Source organism: Erythrolamprus reginae, chromosome Z (genome assembly GCF_031021105.1).
Source record: "Erythrolamprus reginae isolate rEryReg1 chromosome Z, rEryReg1.hap1, whole genome shotgun sequence".
Lineage (NCBI taxonomy): Eukaryota > Metazoa > Chordata > Lepidosauria > Squamata > Dipsadidae > Erythrolamprus > Erythrolamprus reginae.
Genome location: NC_091963.1, coordinates 21,611,102 through 21,628,756, shown reverse-complemented (window position 1 = coordinate 21,628,756; position 17,655 = coordinate 21,611,102).

Below are 17,655 nucleotides of genomic sequence, written 5' to 3'. Positions count from 1 at the left end.
CTCAATTGTTGAAATCATATTTTTTTACAGTCAAGTTTGGAGCGGTTCGTATTAAGTTTGAATCTGTGGTGTGCTCTTGTGTTGTTGCTGTTGAAAGTTAAAACCTCTTGAGTTGAAGTTAAAACCTTTTGAGAAGGGAAGCAAAGAAAAACATGTTAGGAAGAGATACCTTGCCCAAGCTATCTTTCCTCCTGCAAGGGAAGGAGTTGTGGGGCTTCGGGAAATGAAGGAGACAATTAGGCAATCAGACACAGGCAGAGAAAAACTATTTTCCCTGCCCTCCTCAGCCCTGACTTAGAGCATAGGCAGGTGTGGATTGTCGCTAGTGGTGCTACCAGCGTGTTGTGCACGAAGCTTCAGGTCTTTGGCGTTTGCGCCTGAACATACCAGCGAGATTTTGCTTTTGCGCATGTGCAGGAAACAAAATAGTGTGTGCACGCAAGAGAGATTTCAGCTACTTTTTTGTTTCTGCACATGCACAGAAGCAAAAAACCCCTAAAAAATCTCACATGTGTGCATGTCCCCTCGTGAGATTCTGCTTCCTGTGCATGCATAGAAGCAAAATCTCACTGGGTGCATGCGTACACACACATGCCAGAGAACCGAAGCTGCACATGCAGCTCCGGTTTTATTATCAGTGCAACGTCGTCATCTGTAGCAATAGGAACCCGATAGTGAGTATAGGCAACCCTCCACTTACAACCATTCATTTAATGGCCATTCAAAATTACATTGGCCCTGAAAAAAGTGATCTATGATCTATTCTCACATTTATGACTGTTGAAACATCCCCACAATCAAGTGATCAGATTTCAGGTACTTATCAACCAGCATGTATTTACAATGGTTCCAGCACCCTGATGTCCTGGGGTTGCCATTGGGGGGAAGCCAGATTCGCTTAAAAACCACATTAAGAACTTTTACGATTTCCTCAGCAACTATGGCAAAAATATATATATATATATATATATATATATATATATATATATATATATATATATATTTGTTTTCGTAAATTTTCACGGGTATATGTATGTAGATTGTTCTGAGTTCGGGTTTTGCCCTGTGTAATATTTTGCATGTTTATGCGACGTTTCGGCGAAATCACATTCACCATCATCAGGCTAAAGTTCCAATCTTTGTGTTGTTGTAAAATGGAATGTTAGCAACTGTCATTTCTTCCTATATACTATACACTATATACTAGGAAGAAATGACAGTTGCTAACATTCCATTTTACAACAACACAAAGATTGGAACTTTAGCCTGATGATGGTGAATGTGATTTCGCCGAAACGTCGCATAAACATGCAAAATATTACACAGGGCAAAACCCGAACTCAATTTGAGCTCAGTTGTGATGCTAGATCAAGAACTATGAGAATTGATCTTAATCTCTCCCCTGGTATGGCCAACAAAGTGAGAAAGTCCCTGCCATAGGAAATAATGCATGGGGGAAGCACAGGGTGGGCTGTGCATGCATGCGTGAGGGCAGGGCATTTCATTAATGGTATGGGCATGCACACATGCGCTATGTTCCATGCACATGCCTTTTTGGCACCCAAGCAAAAAAAGGTTTGCCATCATTGCCCTATACCAGTGATAGCGAACCAGTGATAGCGATAGTGCCAGAGGTGGCAAGTGGAGCCATATCTGCTGGCACGCGAGCCATTGCCCTGGCTCAGCTCCAATGTGCATGTGATGTTTGGCTCAGAGAGCAGCTCTGGGAGGGTGGTTTTGACTTCCGCCCTCCAGGGGGATAGGGAGGGTGTTTTAACCTTCCCCCGGCTCCAGGGAAGCCTTTGGACCCTGGCGAGAGCAAAACATGAGTCCATTGGGCCCATCAGAAGTTGGGAAACAGGCCATTTCGGACTCCATTGGGCCTCCAGGTGGGTGGTGGAAGCTGTTTCCGCCCTTCCCAGGCATTGAATTATGGGTGTGGGCACTTGCGCATGCACAACAGTGCACGCGCACGCTCCTTTGGCACCCAAGGAATAAAAGGTTCACCATCACTGCCGTATACTATTCTCAACAAGTGGCTGTCTGGTTTCTTCTTAAAATCTCCAGTGATGAAGAAACTGCAACTTCTGGAGGCAAACTGTTCCACTGGTTAATTGTTCTCACTGTTAGGAAGCCTCTCCTTAGTTCTAGGTTGATCCTCTCCTTTATTAGTTTCTATCAGTTTTTGCAAACCAATAAATTCAACAAGTTTACCCATGCTTTACTATGGCATTTTAAAAGTTCGTTTCGCACTTCTCCATGTTGAGAAGCTGCTTTAGACTCAACCTGGGCTGAGAAAAGAGCTGATCTGCACTTTCTCCTTGGCCCATCGTTAATACAGGCCACTCATTCTCTAGGCAGTGGAACAGAACCAGAATTAATTACATTATTTGGCAAAGCATCATAAAGGCGACAGAACACGCTAAAGCCATACATATATCATCGGGAGTTGACAGAAAAACCGTACGCCAGAGTTAAATGACTAGATTTTTGCTTAGCTAGTTCTGGGCACTCAGCCAATCATTACGCTATGAACTGGATTGAAACTAATACTATCAGCTGTTGACTGGTTGGATATTCTGTGCGTAAAACACAAAATATTGCTACATATTCTCAAACCCTAACTACGTGGCATTGGTTATTTCCTTGGTGGTAGCAATCCTTTAGGAAATGTCGTCAAGACGCTCGACATGACCCTTCTGCCTTGCAGTTGGCAGCTGTATGTCAGCTTCTCATGGCTTCCAATCTTTGCCTGTCTATTTGAAGGACCTCAACCAAGCTCATAGAGAGTCTTATTTATTTGTTTGTTTGTTTGTTTGTTCGTTCATTCATTCATTTGTGCGTTTGTTTGTTTGTTTGTTTGTTTGTTTGTTTGTTTGTTTATTTATTTATTTTGTCCAATACACAATGAGGGTTTTAGTGTGTGAATATCTGTTGTGATTCCGTCTGAGGCCCCTCAGGGAACGGCTGATCCTCTGCCGGCTTCCTGCTCAGAGGGGGAGGATGAGGAACAGGAGGTTCAGGCAGACGGGGAGGAGGAATCTCAGGCTGAGGGAGAGGGAGGACAGCCAGAGTCCCCCGAGAGGGAGCTCTCCCCAGCAAGCAGCCTGGATTCCTTAGATGAAAATGCACAAGCAATAATTGATCTCCGGCAGAGAAGAGCAACACAACGAAGGGGACAATTAGCCAGGTACTTTCAGCACTAAAGAGGCAACAGCTGGGTTTGAGTGTGGTGCTCTCTGGAAAGGCTGAAAAGGCAGACCCACCCTTCCTGGCTTGTGGAGTATTATCTTTGGGAGTCCTGGGACCTGGCTGTGATCTTTGGCGTCTTGGAATTCTGGTTTGTGACTTTGAATACTGAAACCTTGGGGGGGAAAGGTGTGGGTCTTATTCTCTACAGTGGTGGGTGTGCCAGCAAGAAGTCTTCTGTATTGTCTGGCCATCAGGACTCTGCTGTGAAGTCTCATAGCCTGCCTGTTGGGAAGAACAGGTTTTTCTCTGTGTTTATTTTTCAAACTATAAAGTGCTTTTGCTTTTACCAGCGTGTCTGGCTGCTTTTTCCAGTTGGTGTTGAAGTCTGGGGGCACCCAGACAGAACAATATCTCTATACACATAGTAAAATACATGATGAAGGTTATAGAGGAGATACTCATAGTAAAATATATCTAAGAAACAATAGAAAAGAAGGTATAGTAATAGAACATATCAATGAAAGAATAGAAGAAGAGATATAGGAATAGAAGAAAGGTATAGGAGATATAGGAGAGCAATAGGACAGTGGACAGAAGGCACTCTAGTGCACTTTTACTCGCCCCTTACTGACCTCTTAGGAATCTGGATAGGTCAACCGTAGATAATCTAAGGGTAAAGTGTTGGGGGTTTGGGGATGACACTATGGAGTTCCACGCTTCGACAACTCGGTTACTGAAGTCATATTTTTGACAGTCAAGTTTGGAGCGGTTAATATTAAGTTTAAATCTGTTGTGTGCTCTTGTGTTGTTGTGGTTGAAGCTGAAGTAGTCACCGACAGGCAGGACGTTGCAGCATGTGATCTTGTGGGCAATACTTAGATCTTGTTTAAGGCGTCTTAGTTCTAAAACTTTCTAGGCCCAGGATTGAAAGTCTAGTCTCATAGGGTATTCTATTTCGAGTGGAGGAGTGAAGGGCTCTTCTGGTGAAGTATCTTTGGACATTTTCAAGGGTGTTAATGTCTGAGATGCGATATGGGTTCCAAACAGATGAGCTGTATTCGAGGATGGGTCTGGCAAAAGTTTTGTAAGCTCTGGTAAGTAGTGTGAGATTGCCAGAGCAGAAGCTACGTAGGATTAGGTTTACAACTCTTGAAGCCTTCTTGGCTATGTTGTTGCAGTGGGCTTTGGCACTTAAATCTTTTGTTATTAGTATACCAAGGTCTTTAACCGAGTGGGGATTATCTGTGATAATTTGATTATTCAGTTCGTATTTGGAGTTCAGATTCTTCTTCCCAATGTGTAGGACAGAGCATTTGCTAGTTGAGATTTGGAGTTGCCATGTGTTGGACCACTCAGAAACAGCGTCAAGGTCTTTTTGGAAAGTAGTTGTGTTATCGGTGGTGTTGAAGAGTTTTACATCGTCGGCGAAGAGGACACAGTTGCTTGTGATGTAATCGCAAAGGTCATAGAGAGAGAGGTCTTTCAAATCATTTCAGCTACATATTCTCAAACCCTAACTACGTGGCATTGGTTATTTCCTTGGTGGTAGCAATGACTTCCTCTGAGTATTTTTCAGCAATCCTTTAGGAAATGTCGTCAAGACGCTCGACATGACCCTTCTGCCTTGCAGTTGGCAGTTGTATGTCAGCTTCGCATAGCTTCCAATCTTTGCCTGTCTATTTGAAGGATTGTCAGCCGGTCACCTCAACCAAGCTCATAGAGGGTCATAGAGAGAGAGAGGTCTTTCAAATAATTTCGGGTGAGTTTCCTACAGGACAAGCAAGATTATCTTCCAAGCTGGAGGTGTCTAAGATCTCCAGGGGATTTTAAGAGATTGTCAAATACAGCAGAGCATTTTTTTTTCTCTGAGACAGATTTTTTCAGAGACACTTACCTTAGTCCTATTTGTTTAGTAACCACTGAAATTACAATAGTGTTGAAAAACATGACTTAAAACATCCTTTTAGGAAGCTTCAATCAGTAACTATTTTAAAATGAATGGGTCTCCTTCTCTAGACTAGAAAGAAGGAGGAAGAAGAGGAAGGGAAGGGTAGTAGTAGAAGGAGTAAGAAAGTAGGTAGTAGAGGCAGGAAAGCCACCTGAGATAGAAGGCAGGGAGAGAAGAAAGTTGGATGCAGATGAAATAATATAAAGCTAACCTTTAATGTGAAACATTTTGTTGTATTTGAATAGTGATATATGTATATTAAGATATATTGAAGGTCTATGAAGTTGTATGTTCAATATGGAGGGAAACAAACTTTTGGGGAAAAAGAATGGTCTCCTTCTCTCATAGATCTAACTAAAGATCTTGTTTTTTAAATTATTCTATTTATGCAAAAAAAAATCCCTAAAATAAAGCCTACAAAATTATATGTATTATATGAAGGTTCACGTCATATACTTAAGCATGTGCATTAGTATTTGAAGTCCACATTTCAAAATAATCCTCAAAACAGGAAATCTAAAAATTAAAACCTTTCTTCATATATAGTTTTGTTTAGGAAAACACACACATGTCTTTGAAGATGCTCATGTCTTTGGTACTGTATTATATACCAATGGTTTGGAAATTTAGTGGAAGACAGTCAAAATGTATTCTGCACATTATAGTTGCAAAAAAATTGCCCTGAAAGAATACCCCTATTCTGTCATGAATTATGTCTGAATAACTCACTTCATTATATAATAATACTGAAGTTGTGCCCATTGTAATTTTATGGCCAAAATTTTTAAACAAATCACTCCAGTTGTTAAATGACTCACAAGGTAATTTAGCAAATTTGGCTGTCTTCATTGACTTATCAGAACTTGGTTGGGAAGGCCCCAAATGCAGTCACATGACTTCAGGACACTGTGACTGTCATAAATACACATGGGTTTCCAAATGCTCAAATTGTAATCATGTGACCCCATGAGTATGATGAGATGATCATGATAAAGTACAGAAATAGGTCTTTATAGTTGCATATAGCTGCATATATATAGTGCAGCTATAATTTCAAATGGTCACTTAATAAATAGTTGTAAGTCAAGGACTCCTCGTATTCTCAAATTAGCAAAGAGCCAATGTGTAGGAGTGTGTAGTCTAAGATAGGGATCACCAGTCTTCCAGACCTCAGGAACCACTAAATTCATAATTTTAAATTCCATGGACACTAATATGATCTTCCTAATAACCGGCTGGGTGGCTGTAGCTAGGTGGTCATGTGACTGAGTGGGGGTGGTCAACTCAGTGTCACTCATGTCGAGCGGCACCTCACCAGCCTCTACTCGCTCATCTCCTCCCAGCTACTCCTTGCCTCCCCGCCAGGCTCCTTAAGGCCCCAACAGAAAATAGTTGTTGGAGTTAAAAAAATACCATGAGAAAGAGTTGGCAATCTCAGTTCAAATTGGATGTGGCCGAGAAGGAGGCTCAACAGAAGCATCTCACTGAGGACTATGAGCTTAGGCTTTCCAAACAGAGGGAAAACCTGCAGGAGTGCAAGGCCAGGTACTGGCATCTAGAAGCTCAGCAGGCTGATATGGTCAGCCACCAGACCATGATGCAGTCACACTGGAACAAGGCCCTCCAACTCTTTGCCACCAGTGGCACTTCCCTCCAGCCTTCGCCCAAAGTCCAACACCAGGAGGCCAGAGCAGACCTCAAGTCAGGATTTCTGTCCTTCTCCAACCCACACAAAAAGACCCTGAAGACTCTCTGCAAAACCACAAACGTCCAGTGCATGTATCTGTCCCAGGAGCTGTAGTTTAAGGATCCCCGATTTAGCGCAATATAAAAAATGCAAATAATTTTTCTGTGGACCACCAAAATGTTTTCACAGACCACCAGAGGTCCACAGACCACCACTGGTCTAAGAGAGGACACAAAGTAAATCTTTGCAGAAGGAAAGCCACCTTAATCTATAGTAGCCAACATCAAAAAAATTCTAAAAATATATTTTTTTCAAATCAGCATATTTTACTTAAAATATACATTCTTGGGAAGTACAGCTGACTTCATCAGGTGCTTGGAATGGCTAAATTGATACAGTATGCCTGCTTCATCCTCAACCCAGTTTAAATCCTAGTCCCTTGGAGTTCTTGAGACAAGTGATTTCTTCCACAATTATATGCCTCCTAGTCATTAGTTCAGTCACCAAAATTAACTCACCTATAGAGTTACCTATACCTAGGAAACAGTATAGACAACATTGTTAAATCTCTCCCTCCTTAGGCTTCACAAGTCTATTCTGAATTGGTAAGAGAGAGTGACTTGTTTGCATTTAATACTTTAGAGGCAATGCCAAACAAGAAGTCAAAAATGTTATCTACTTATTTATAATTGTGAAAAGTTATCTACTTATTTATAATTGTGAATCCAGAGATAAGATCTATCTCTGCTCTGAATTTCCTAATTTGGCTTACACAAACCAATATCTCTTAGTCTCACAAGCAATACACAGGGGTGGCTCTAAGGATTAATTGGGCTAGAAGTTTAAATAAATTGTATTACAGTACAGTGTTCCCTCGATTTTCGCGGGGGTTGCATTCCAAGACCACCCGCAAAAGTCGAATTTCCGCGAAATAGCAGTGTGGAAGTAAAAACACCATTTTTGGCTATGGACAGCCAAAAACTACCCCCACGCACCCTTTTTCAAGGCAGCGCAAGGAGCCGGGCTTGAAGTTGGGGGCGGGGAGCGACGAAAGTGCGGAGGCTGGCAAAGATTGTTTTGAATGTCGGCTGCCCCCGCCCCCCCAGCGCCTCCGGCCCCCTTGCCGCTACCGCCCACCCGCCCGATCCACCCCTCTCACCGGCTTTCTTGGGACACGGGTCCTCCTGCAGCAGCGCTGGCGGCTACGGCTTCTCATCCTCCTCATTCGGCCGGTAGCCGCTCTGAGCGCTTTGAGAATGCCTGCCTCGCCCCTCTCACAGTCCCTTAGCTGAGAGCGCTTTCGTCCCAGCTATCAGTGAGGGGGCTGCAGGAGAGGTGGGGCAGGCATTCTCACAGAGAGGGATAGAGAGAGGGAAAAAGAGAGAGAGAGCAAGAGGGGGGAGAGTGGAAGGTAGAGAGAGAGAAAAAAATGATAGAAAAAAGGGGAGAAAAAAAGAGAAATGAGAAAATGATTGAAGCAGAGAATGACAGGAAAGAAAGAGAAAGAGAGAGAAGTGACTCTTGGTGATGACGTATGACGTCATCAGGTGGGAAAAACCGTGGTATAGGAAAAAAACCATGGAGTATTTTTTAATTAATATTTTTTGAAAAACCGTGGTATAGCCGTTTCGCGAAGTTTGAACCCACAGAAATCGAGGGATCACTGTATTGCAATCCTTAGAGGTTGAGCCAAATGCTCTAATAATATCAGATTCATTCCAAGTTAATTTCTCAAATCTGCCCTTTTTCAAAAAATCTGATGGAAATAAAATAAACTTCAGCTCTTGGATAAACCAACTATATTTTTCATTCAGCAAAGAGAAAAGGGGCCTGCCATCACATTTCATCCAAGGAGAAAGATGGAGAATAAAATATTGCCTGTGTGTCTGCACGCTTCGTGTGTGTTTGCAAGTCTGCTTATGCGTTCCTGAAATTTAACCTCTCCAATAGTTTCTTGCTTTGTTTCAAAGCACCCAGAGTTCAGATGAAGGTGAAAACAGGTCCAACTCTCCTTCACCCTTTTGTGATATTAAGCCACAGCTGCATTGGGAATTTTTTCCCCCTTTGATCAGATGCCACCAGATTATCCCACACAACCTAGAAGCCTAGACAGAATGGAAAATAGAATAAAGGAGTAAGAGAAAGAAGAGGAATGGGGGGGGGAGTGAGGAGGTAGGCCAACGATGCTGCATAAAAAACATAATTAATTTTTAAGTTCTTTCAAACTAACACTTTACTGGGAGCCCATGGGCTTTTGAGTGGAGAAACTCTCAAAAGCTGATTGGTTTTGTTTAGGGCTGACAAGGGAGCCTCTGTGATGTGGCAGAGAGGCATTTGCTCTTAGGGGGATGAAACTTGGAGCTGATTTTACCCTGTTACAACCTTGATTGTTTAATGCCAAGCTTTTTAAACATATGCACCGACAGGGCAAGCAGCGGTAATTATTCTTTCACAGTTTGTCACACCTCATAGCAGATGCCTCTAGGAGTAAAACTGCAAGGAAATAAAGAGAGAGAAAACGAAGAAATAGTGAAAGGGGGATTGGATGGCATTAGCTCAGTAAACTAATGTGCAGTAAAGTGGGATCAGAGCAGTGAAAAAGACTTGTGGAAATCTGATGTGGTTGTGCTGGCTCCAATAGAAGAGAATATCTATAGCTTTTTGAGTTTGGTTGTTTGTTTGCAGATGTTCCACTACCCAGCTAGATAACATCATCTGTACAAGTGAGTATTTGTTCCCCAAATAGCTTATCCTGTCAGTTTTGGCAGGGGTATGATTTTGTCCTTTGTAGTTCTTTAATTAAAGTATTGTTTTTTAAAATTTGATTTCTTTAATCTGGTCTTAATTCATGTGTTCGATCGGATTGGGCTACTGAAGATGCTTCCATGACTTCTCTCTTGCGTTGGTTCAAGTTTCCTTCATCACCAATGTTAGATCGGAATCTGCGGAGTCTGCGGAGTCTGCGGAGAGGGGCGGCATACAAATCCAATAAATAAAATAAATAAAATAAATAAAATAAATAAAATAAATAAAATAAATAAAATAAATAAAATAAATAAAATAAATAAAATAAATAAAATAAATAAAATAAATAAAATAAATAAAATAAATAAAATAAATAAAATAAATAAAATAAATAAAATAAATAAAATAAATAAAATAAATAAAATAAATAAAATAAATGATGAGCAACACATGATCTGGCCTGATTCGTTTTATTAGGAATTGGCCGGCATTACCAAGTAACCAACAGAATGGATACAGTTAAGTTGTAGCGAAAAGTAACAAGGCGTGCGGCATGGTTTCCTTATTTAAAGGGCTTGCTTAGTGTAGACGCGGCTCTGACAGCCGTTTGGATTTTCCCACCCGCTGGTTAGCCAATCAGCAGCAGGGTATGCAAATGAAGTGGTTTAAACGAGTACAAGTAGTCCCTCACCTATCGCTGGTGTTACGTTCCAGACCTGGCCGCGATAGGTGAAATCCGCGATGTGGAATTTATCGACTGATAGTACTTATTTAAGTATTTATATTGTAATTGTTTGGTAAGTTTTCATTGTTTTAAGTGTTTATAAACCCTTCCCACACAGTATTTATTTTAGATACAGTATTTAAATACAGTATTTACAATTTTAGATTTTTTTTTTTAAAAACCTGCGGATCGAGTTCAGCGGGTTGTTTAAATCTGCCGATCGACTTCCTCAGAAACCCGCGATGAAGTGAAGCCGCAGTAGGTGAAGCGCGGTATAGCGAGGGACTACTGTATTAGCATATCACTATTTGCATACCCCATTTACATGGATACATAACATCATGCTTATCTAGATGTTGGCAGCTGTGCTTTGATCCTTTTCTTTCCCTCTTAGCTTGAGTTAAACTTCCTTCTTTGTGCGTTCCATTTCACTTTAATAGGTAGTAGGTGATGGTGGGTCAAGTATATAGCAAGGATCTCATCTGTTGTGGACTTACATTTGGCAGATCCTAGAAGGCAGGCCTTTTCTGATGAGATTATCCAGCTGGTTAATGAAATATCTACAAGAAAATAACCAAATTCGGGGAGCACCAAGAACTTAACAGTATTTATTGTGGCTTGGAGAGGCCCAGTTTAAAATAGTTTAAAATTGTTGCCTAAGAATTGTACCACTACATTTCTATAGACTAGGTTTGAAAAAAAATCTTTGAACTGTTTTACAACTACTCAAAAAAGAAGAAATAAATTCTGCATGGAGTGAAGCTACGGATTCTGTACATAAGGCTACCTATTAACAAGATTTTTAAAAGTAGCTTCTTAAAGCCAGCTGAAGACAGTTGAAAATTATCATTTTAAAATTTGGGCAAAAAATAACCTCATGTGAGAATATAGAAATATATATATTGAAATTTGGCTATTTTGTATACTTCTCAAATTTATCCATTGTTTGGGAGGGATAAAACACAGTTCTTGAGGGAAAGTATCAGAAATATATATTTTGAAATTTGGCTATTTTGTATTTTTCTTAAATTTATTTACTATTTCGGAGGGATAAAACACAGTTCTTGAGGGAAAGTATCAACTCAATCCCTATCCATGTGTTTATGAGTGCAACATATAAATAAATAAATAAATCCCCTTTTCTGCAACATGCTAGGGGTATAACAAGCAGGAAGAGGGAGATTGTGATCCCCTTATATAGAGCGCTGGTGAGACCACATTTGGAGTACTGTATTCAGTTCTGGAGACCTCACCTACAAAAAGATATTGACAAAATTGAACGGGTCCAAAGACGGGCTACAAGAATGGTGGAAGGTCTTAAGTATAAAACGTATCAGGAAAGACTGAATGAACTGAATCTGTATAGTCTGGAAGACAGAAGGAAAAGGGGGGACATGATCGAAACATTTAAATATGTTAAAGGGTTAAATAGGGTTCAGGAGGGAAGTGTTTTTAACAGGAAAGTGAACACAAGAACAAGGGGACACAATCTGAAGTTAGTTGGGGGAAAGATCAAAGGCAACATGAGAAAATATTATTTTACTGAAAGAGTAGTAGATCCTTGGAACAAACTTCCAGCAGACGTGGTTGGGAAATCCACAGTAACTGAATTTAAACATGCCTGGGATAAACATATATCCATCCTAAGATAAAATACAGGAAATAGTAAAAGGGCAGACTAGATGGACCAAGAGGTCTTTTTCTGCCGTCAGTCTTCTATGTTTCTATGTTTCTAAGTAATAAAATGCATAAATAATGAAGTAAATTTTCTGTCAGTCTTTCATGAACTATCTCAAGAAATTACCTCTTTTGCCTTAAATAGATGAGTCTTTTGCATATTTGAATATATTAATTTCCTACTATGGAGAGCTGAGAGAACTTTTATATGAGGATTTTATGTGCTGAATTTCTGCTATTGCACCCATAAAATTACATGGCACTAAAAATAATGCAGCAATAAAAACACATAATTTAGGTTGTTAAAACATAGGTTTTAATTAAGTAAACAAACAGAAGTTAACAAATGGTACACATGGAAAACCAGCAGTTGTTCCATCAGTTTCCGAACGTAAGTAATCTGCTAGGGTATGCAAATATACAAATTACATATTCTGTAAATAAAGATAATCTTCAACGTACAACAGTAATTGAATTGAAAGTCGTGAAACTTGCTAAGCAGGTCATCAAATGTCAAATTGCAATCATAAAGTGAGTGTTATGGTCATAAAGTTGTTAAATGAACACCATACTCATTAAGCAATGTCCTTTGGCAATTTTCAGCAAAAACGTTGTAAATTGTGGTTTTTCTGATTATGGATTGGTGCAAATGGCCTTAAATGTGGGCCCGTTGCCATAAACCCAAAACACGTGCGTTTAAGAGCGGAGGAGGCTGGCTGCCAGAACTTCAAATCTAGTTCGAGAGTAATTTTTCAGGGTCCCTCATATCTTTGAATGGTCAAACAACAAGTCATAAATCAAGGACTACTGTATAATGTGGCTGCAGTAAAGGGTCCCTTAATACCTAAAACAGACCATTTTCTGCCTATCTCTAAGTCAAGCAATGACATATGCATAATTCTATACCTGATTAAGCAGTTGAGACAGAAAATCCCATTAGAATTATCTTTGTTCTACCTATTGATAGGCAGGCTTGGTAAAAGAGTCTATCTCTCTATCTCTCTTGTTTCAACTTGCAGACTTTTCAACAGAGCTTTCAGAGAGATCATAAATGTTATGGGAGCAAGTAATACCTAACATAACTGGATGTCCTAACCTATATAGACATTTAGAGGTTAGACTCATCATCATCATCTTCACTTCTGTAGAGAAGCAAACTATGATGTGTGACCAATACTCAAAGCACAATCCTATTCAATATTATTTTAAAGAACTTTCTATAATGCCAGTGGTATTTATTGCAGTTGTTTGTAGAATAGAATGGAATGGAATGGAATAGAATAGAACTTTATTTGGCCAATTGTGATTGTACATACAAGGACTTGGTCTTTGGTGCAGAAGTTCTAACTGTACATGAAAAGCAACAGAGTAATCATAATCATACCAATAAGAGCTTTATATTGCCTTCCTTCTGACTTCCACAATATGCAGGTCTTCTATGGAAGGCAGGCTGGTTACAAGTGTTGTTTATGCAGTCTTAAGTATTGGTTGGAGTATGTTGCCCTGTTACTCTGTTTGGTTGCTATACCAAACATTGTACCAAAATTGCACTTCAATTTGATTTTTATTTTGACCCAAATTCATTTCATCCAAAACTGAAATTGATTCAGGCACATTATTTTCCTATTGATTCATCCAGCCACATTACTTTCCTATTCATAAGAACCTAGCATTTTCTTTTTACAATAACTGGATTAGCTATTGCAGGTTTAGGAGTACTGCATATTAGCTTTTTTTTTTCATGCGTGCTAGAAATGCCCAGAAATTATTATGTTAGAAATAGCAAACTTCCTTTAATATGGAAACCTTTCCAAAAAAATCCAGCATATTTATTTCTGGACTTTAAGTACACTTACTTTAGCCACCTGCTGACTTCTTTCAGAAAATAAATAAGTATATAAACAGGAAAAGAAAGATGTGTGAGGATAAAGTTTGGTATAATGTTGAAAACAATGACAAGGAAAGAGAAAATGTGAAAAAAAACAAGACAAAAAATAAGGGAAGAATGTAGAGCCTCTGCCGCTGAAAAACATACAATGTATGTTTATTTTTTTAAATCAAAAACCAGAAGTATGTCCATTTTGAAATGGATGAATCCACAGCTGTTTTAAAATCCCTCGGTACTTTGGAGACAAATGATCCACGTCAGACTGTGCTAATAGGGTCAGCCTTAAAGCCAAGGGAAGACTCTAAGTGATGCTGAATCACAGCTATTCCATCTCTTTTCACATCAATCACTATTGAGTAGATGTCCTGGGAGACCCTCGGAGTCACAGACAAGACAATATACATTACCACAGGATGTAGAACTCCATCAAAGATCCTCCATGGATGATGCTGGATTACAATTTAGGTTAACTTGCAAGCAGAGGTTATTATTACAATTATGATAGGGCTAGAAAAGGACAGCAAACAGCCACTTTGCCAGGCCTCATTTGGGAAAGAAAAAAAAAATACTGGTATTCTATGAAAGAGGTTCATGGTGTCATCACAGGGCAAAACTGATCTCTTCATTGCAATGAAGAGGTTAAGAAAGAGACAGAGGCTGTAGCTGCTTGAGAGTCTGAATGTATTTCTTCACAGAAGCCTTTTTAATTCATTTCTATACAATAATATTTTTTTACCATAATATGTACTGTAAAGTGTTGTGGTTGGCTCTGGTCCAGCTCCTACCCCAAGGAATGTGGAGGTAGATGCAGGGGAAACATCAACATGTCATTGGCCTGTTTTATTGCTGACAGAGTCAGGTAGTGAAGTTTCCTCGGAAGAAGAAGAAGGTGGGAGTGACTTGGAAGAGGGGAGTTTGGCAGACAGCCCAGGAGGAGATCAATCATCCTTATCATCCTTGGATTCTGAACAAGAATTTATGACACATCCACGCATACGTAGAGTGATGCATAGGAGACAACAACTGAAGGATTACTAGAGGAGATAAATGAGGCCACCTGTGGTTGGGTGGGACTGCTGTAATTAGTGCTACAGATAAAAGAGCAGAATCGCTTCACAATGTTTTACAGCCCTCTTTAAGCAATTTACAGAGTCAGCATATATTGCCCCCAACAATCTGGGTCCTCATTTTACTCACCTTGGAAGGATGGAAAGCTGAGTCAACTTTGAGTTAGTGAGATTCAAACTGCCAAACTACTGGCAATCTTCAGAATTAGCCTGCAATAATGAATTCTAACCACTGCGCCACCATGGTTCAATATCTTATTAAGCAGAAAAATGATCTCACTAATCCCAAATTACCTCACAGGATTGCTGTTGTGAAGAAAAGTGGAGGATAAAGGTGTGGGGGATATGGTCACCACATTGATCGTTGTAAAAATAATAAAAAGCAGGATATAAACAAATAAATAAACAAATTTGGTTCATTGATAGTTATTTTGCTATGAAAGTTATTTATCCATTTTCCTACCATTATCTTTTCATTGAAATTTAATATAATTTCATTCAACTTTAGGTCTAAATGTGATATAGAGTTGAATGAATGAAAAAATAGGACTAAATTTCAAATAGGTATATTTTAAGTCTGTAGATTTTCTGAACCTTTGTCCTCTAGATCAGTGATTTTCAACCTTTTTTGAGCTGTGGCACATTTTTTACATTTACAAAACCATGGGGCACATGGGGGGGGGGCTAAAAAACGTTTGGACCAAAAAAATATCTCCCTCCCTTTTGCTCTATTTCTCTCTCCCTCTTTCTCTCCCTCTTTTTTTCTCCCTCTCTCCATCCCTCTTTTTTTGTCTCTTCCTTCTTTTCTCTTTTTTGCTCTTTCTCTCTCACTCCCTAGTTCCCTCTATGCCTTTCTCTCCCACCTTCCCTCCAATTGTTTCTCTCTCTCTCTCTTGCTCTCTCTCTTGCTTTCTTTCTCTTGTTCTCTTTCTCTCTTGCTTTCTTTCTCTCTCTCTCTTGCTTTCTTTCTCTCTCTCTCTTGCTTTCTTTCTCTCTTTCTCTTTCTCTCTTGCTTTCTGTCTCTCTCTCTCTCTCTTGCTTGCTTTCTCTTTTGTTTTCTTTCTCTCTCTTGCTTTTTCTATCTCTCTCTGAGCTTCGCGGCACACCTGACCGTGTCTCGCCGCACACTAGTGTGCCACGGCACACTGGTTGAAAAACACTGCTCTAGATTTGTGATCTAACAACAATCACTCAGAAATTGTAGAATACAGTCTATACCCACAATGGTGAACCTATTTCATGCAAGCCACGGGTGGCACGTGGAACCATATGGGAGGGCACGTGAGACTTTTTAATGTTTTAGCTCCAGTGTGCCTATGCGTTCTGGCCAGCTGATTTTTGGCCTTGGGGAAGGCCGTTTCGTCCTCCGGATGCTTCAGAGAAGCTTCCCTGTAGCCCTGGAGGCAAAAAAAATCCCTCAATAGACAAACCGGAAGTTCTGAAAATTATACTTCCGGTTTGCCCATTTGGGCATTTTTTTCACCTACCAGCAGTGGTGGGTTCATACCGGTGTGGTCTGGAGAGCAGTATACCGGTATGAACCCACTGATTTTCAGCGATTTTTTTCCCGGCGTCTCCATGGGGAAGAAGACCTCAGCTGTGCTTCAGAGGAAGAATAAAGATCAGCATTAAGACGAGGTGGGACAGGAGGGGTTCTCCTGACATGGAGATGCCGAGGGGAAAAATCACCAAAAACCAGTGAGTTCATAACTGTGCGGCTCTCTGGACCACACCAATATGAACCCACCACTGCCTACCAGGCTTCAGAAAAGCCTGTGCACAGTGAAGGACTACCATAATTTTTAGTACCACGCTGTGAGCGTGGCTTATGCAGGACGCCCTGCATTTTCTTTCAACGTCCTTCAGTGCAAATTGGGTGCTCTGGGGTAGAACTCCATTTTTGCTACCCCACTGCATTCCCCCCCCCATCTGGGTAGTAGCCCACCCCTGCCTATGCACATGCATGGGGGGCAGCGGGGAGGTGCACATATGTGGGGGGACGGAAGGGGTGTGGGCACATGCACGCATGCTAGCACACCCAAATACACCCCCTTTGGCACAAAAAAGGTTTGCCGTCACTGATCTATACTGTTAGAGTATCAGTCTATACCATGATGAATGAAACCTTTTTTGGTTTGCGTGCCAAGCAGGCATGTGTGTGTGTGTTTGTGTGTGTGTGTGTATATGTGTGCTAGCATGCGCACACTTGCCCACACCCATTCCCTCCCTTCCCCACACATGCATACACACCCTGGAACGGGCCCTGCACATGCACCCAACTCCCCCATCCCCACATATGAAGCCTGGAATGGTGGAAAAAACAGCTAAATAGGCACACCGGAAGTTTGGAACAACAGACCTCCTGTTTGCCTATTGTGCTGTTTTTTTGCACTACAGGGCCTTCAGGGAAGCTCCAGAGTACAAAAAATATATATAGCACAACAGGCAAACCAGAAGTTTGTTGGGCTGTTTTTCACACTTCAGATCCTCAGGCAGCTTCCCTGATGTCTCTGGAATGCAAAAAACAGCACAACGGGCAAACCGGAAGTATGTTTTTCCAAACTTCCGGTTTGTCCATTGGGCAGTTTTTTGCACTTTTTGTACTTTCCCTTAAGCTTCCGGAGAACAAAACAGTCTTCCTCAATGCCGAAAAACAGCTGGCGAGCGCACGCATACATTTATTATTTATTTATTAATCAGATTTGTATGCCGCCCCTCTCCGCAGAC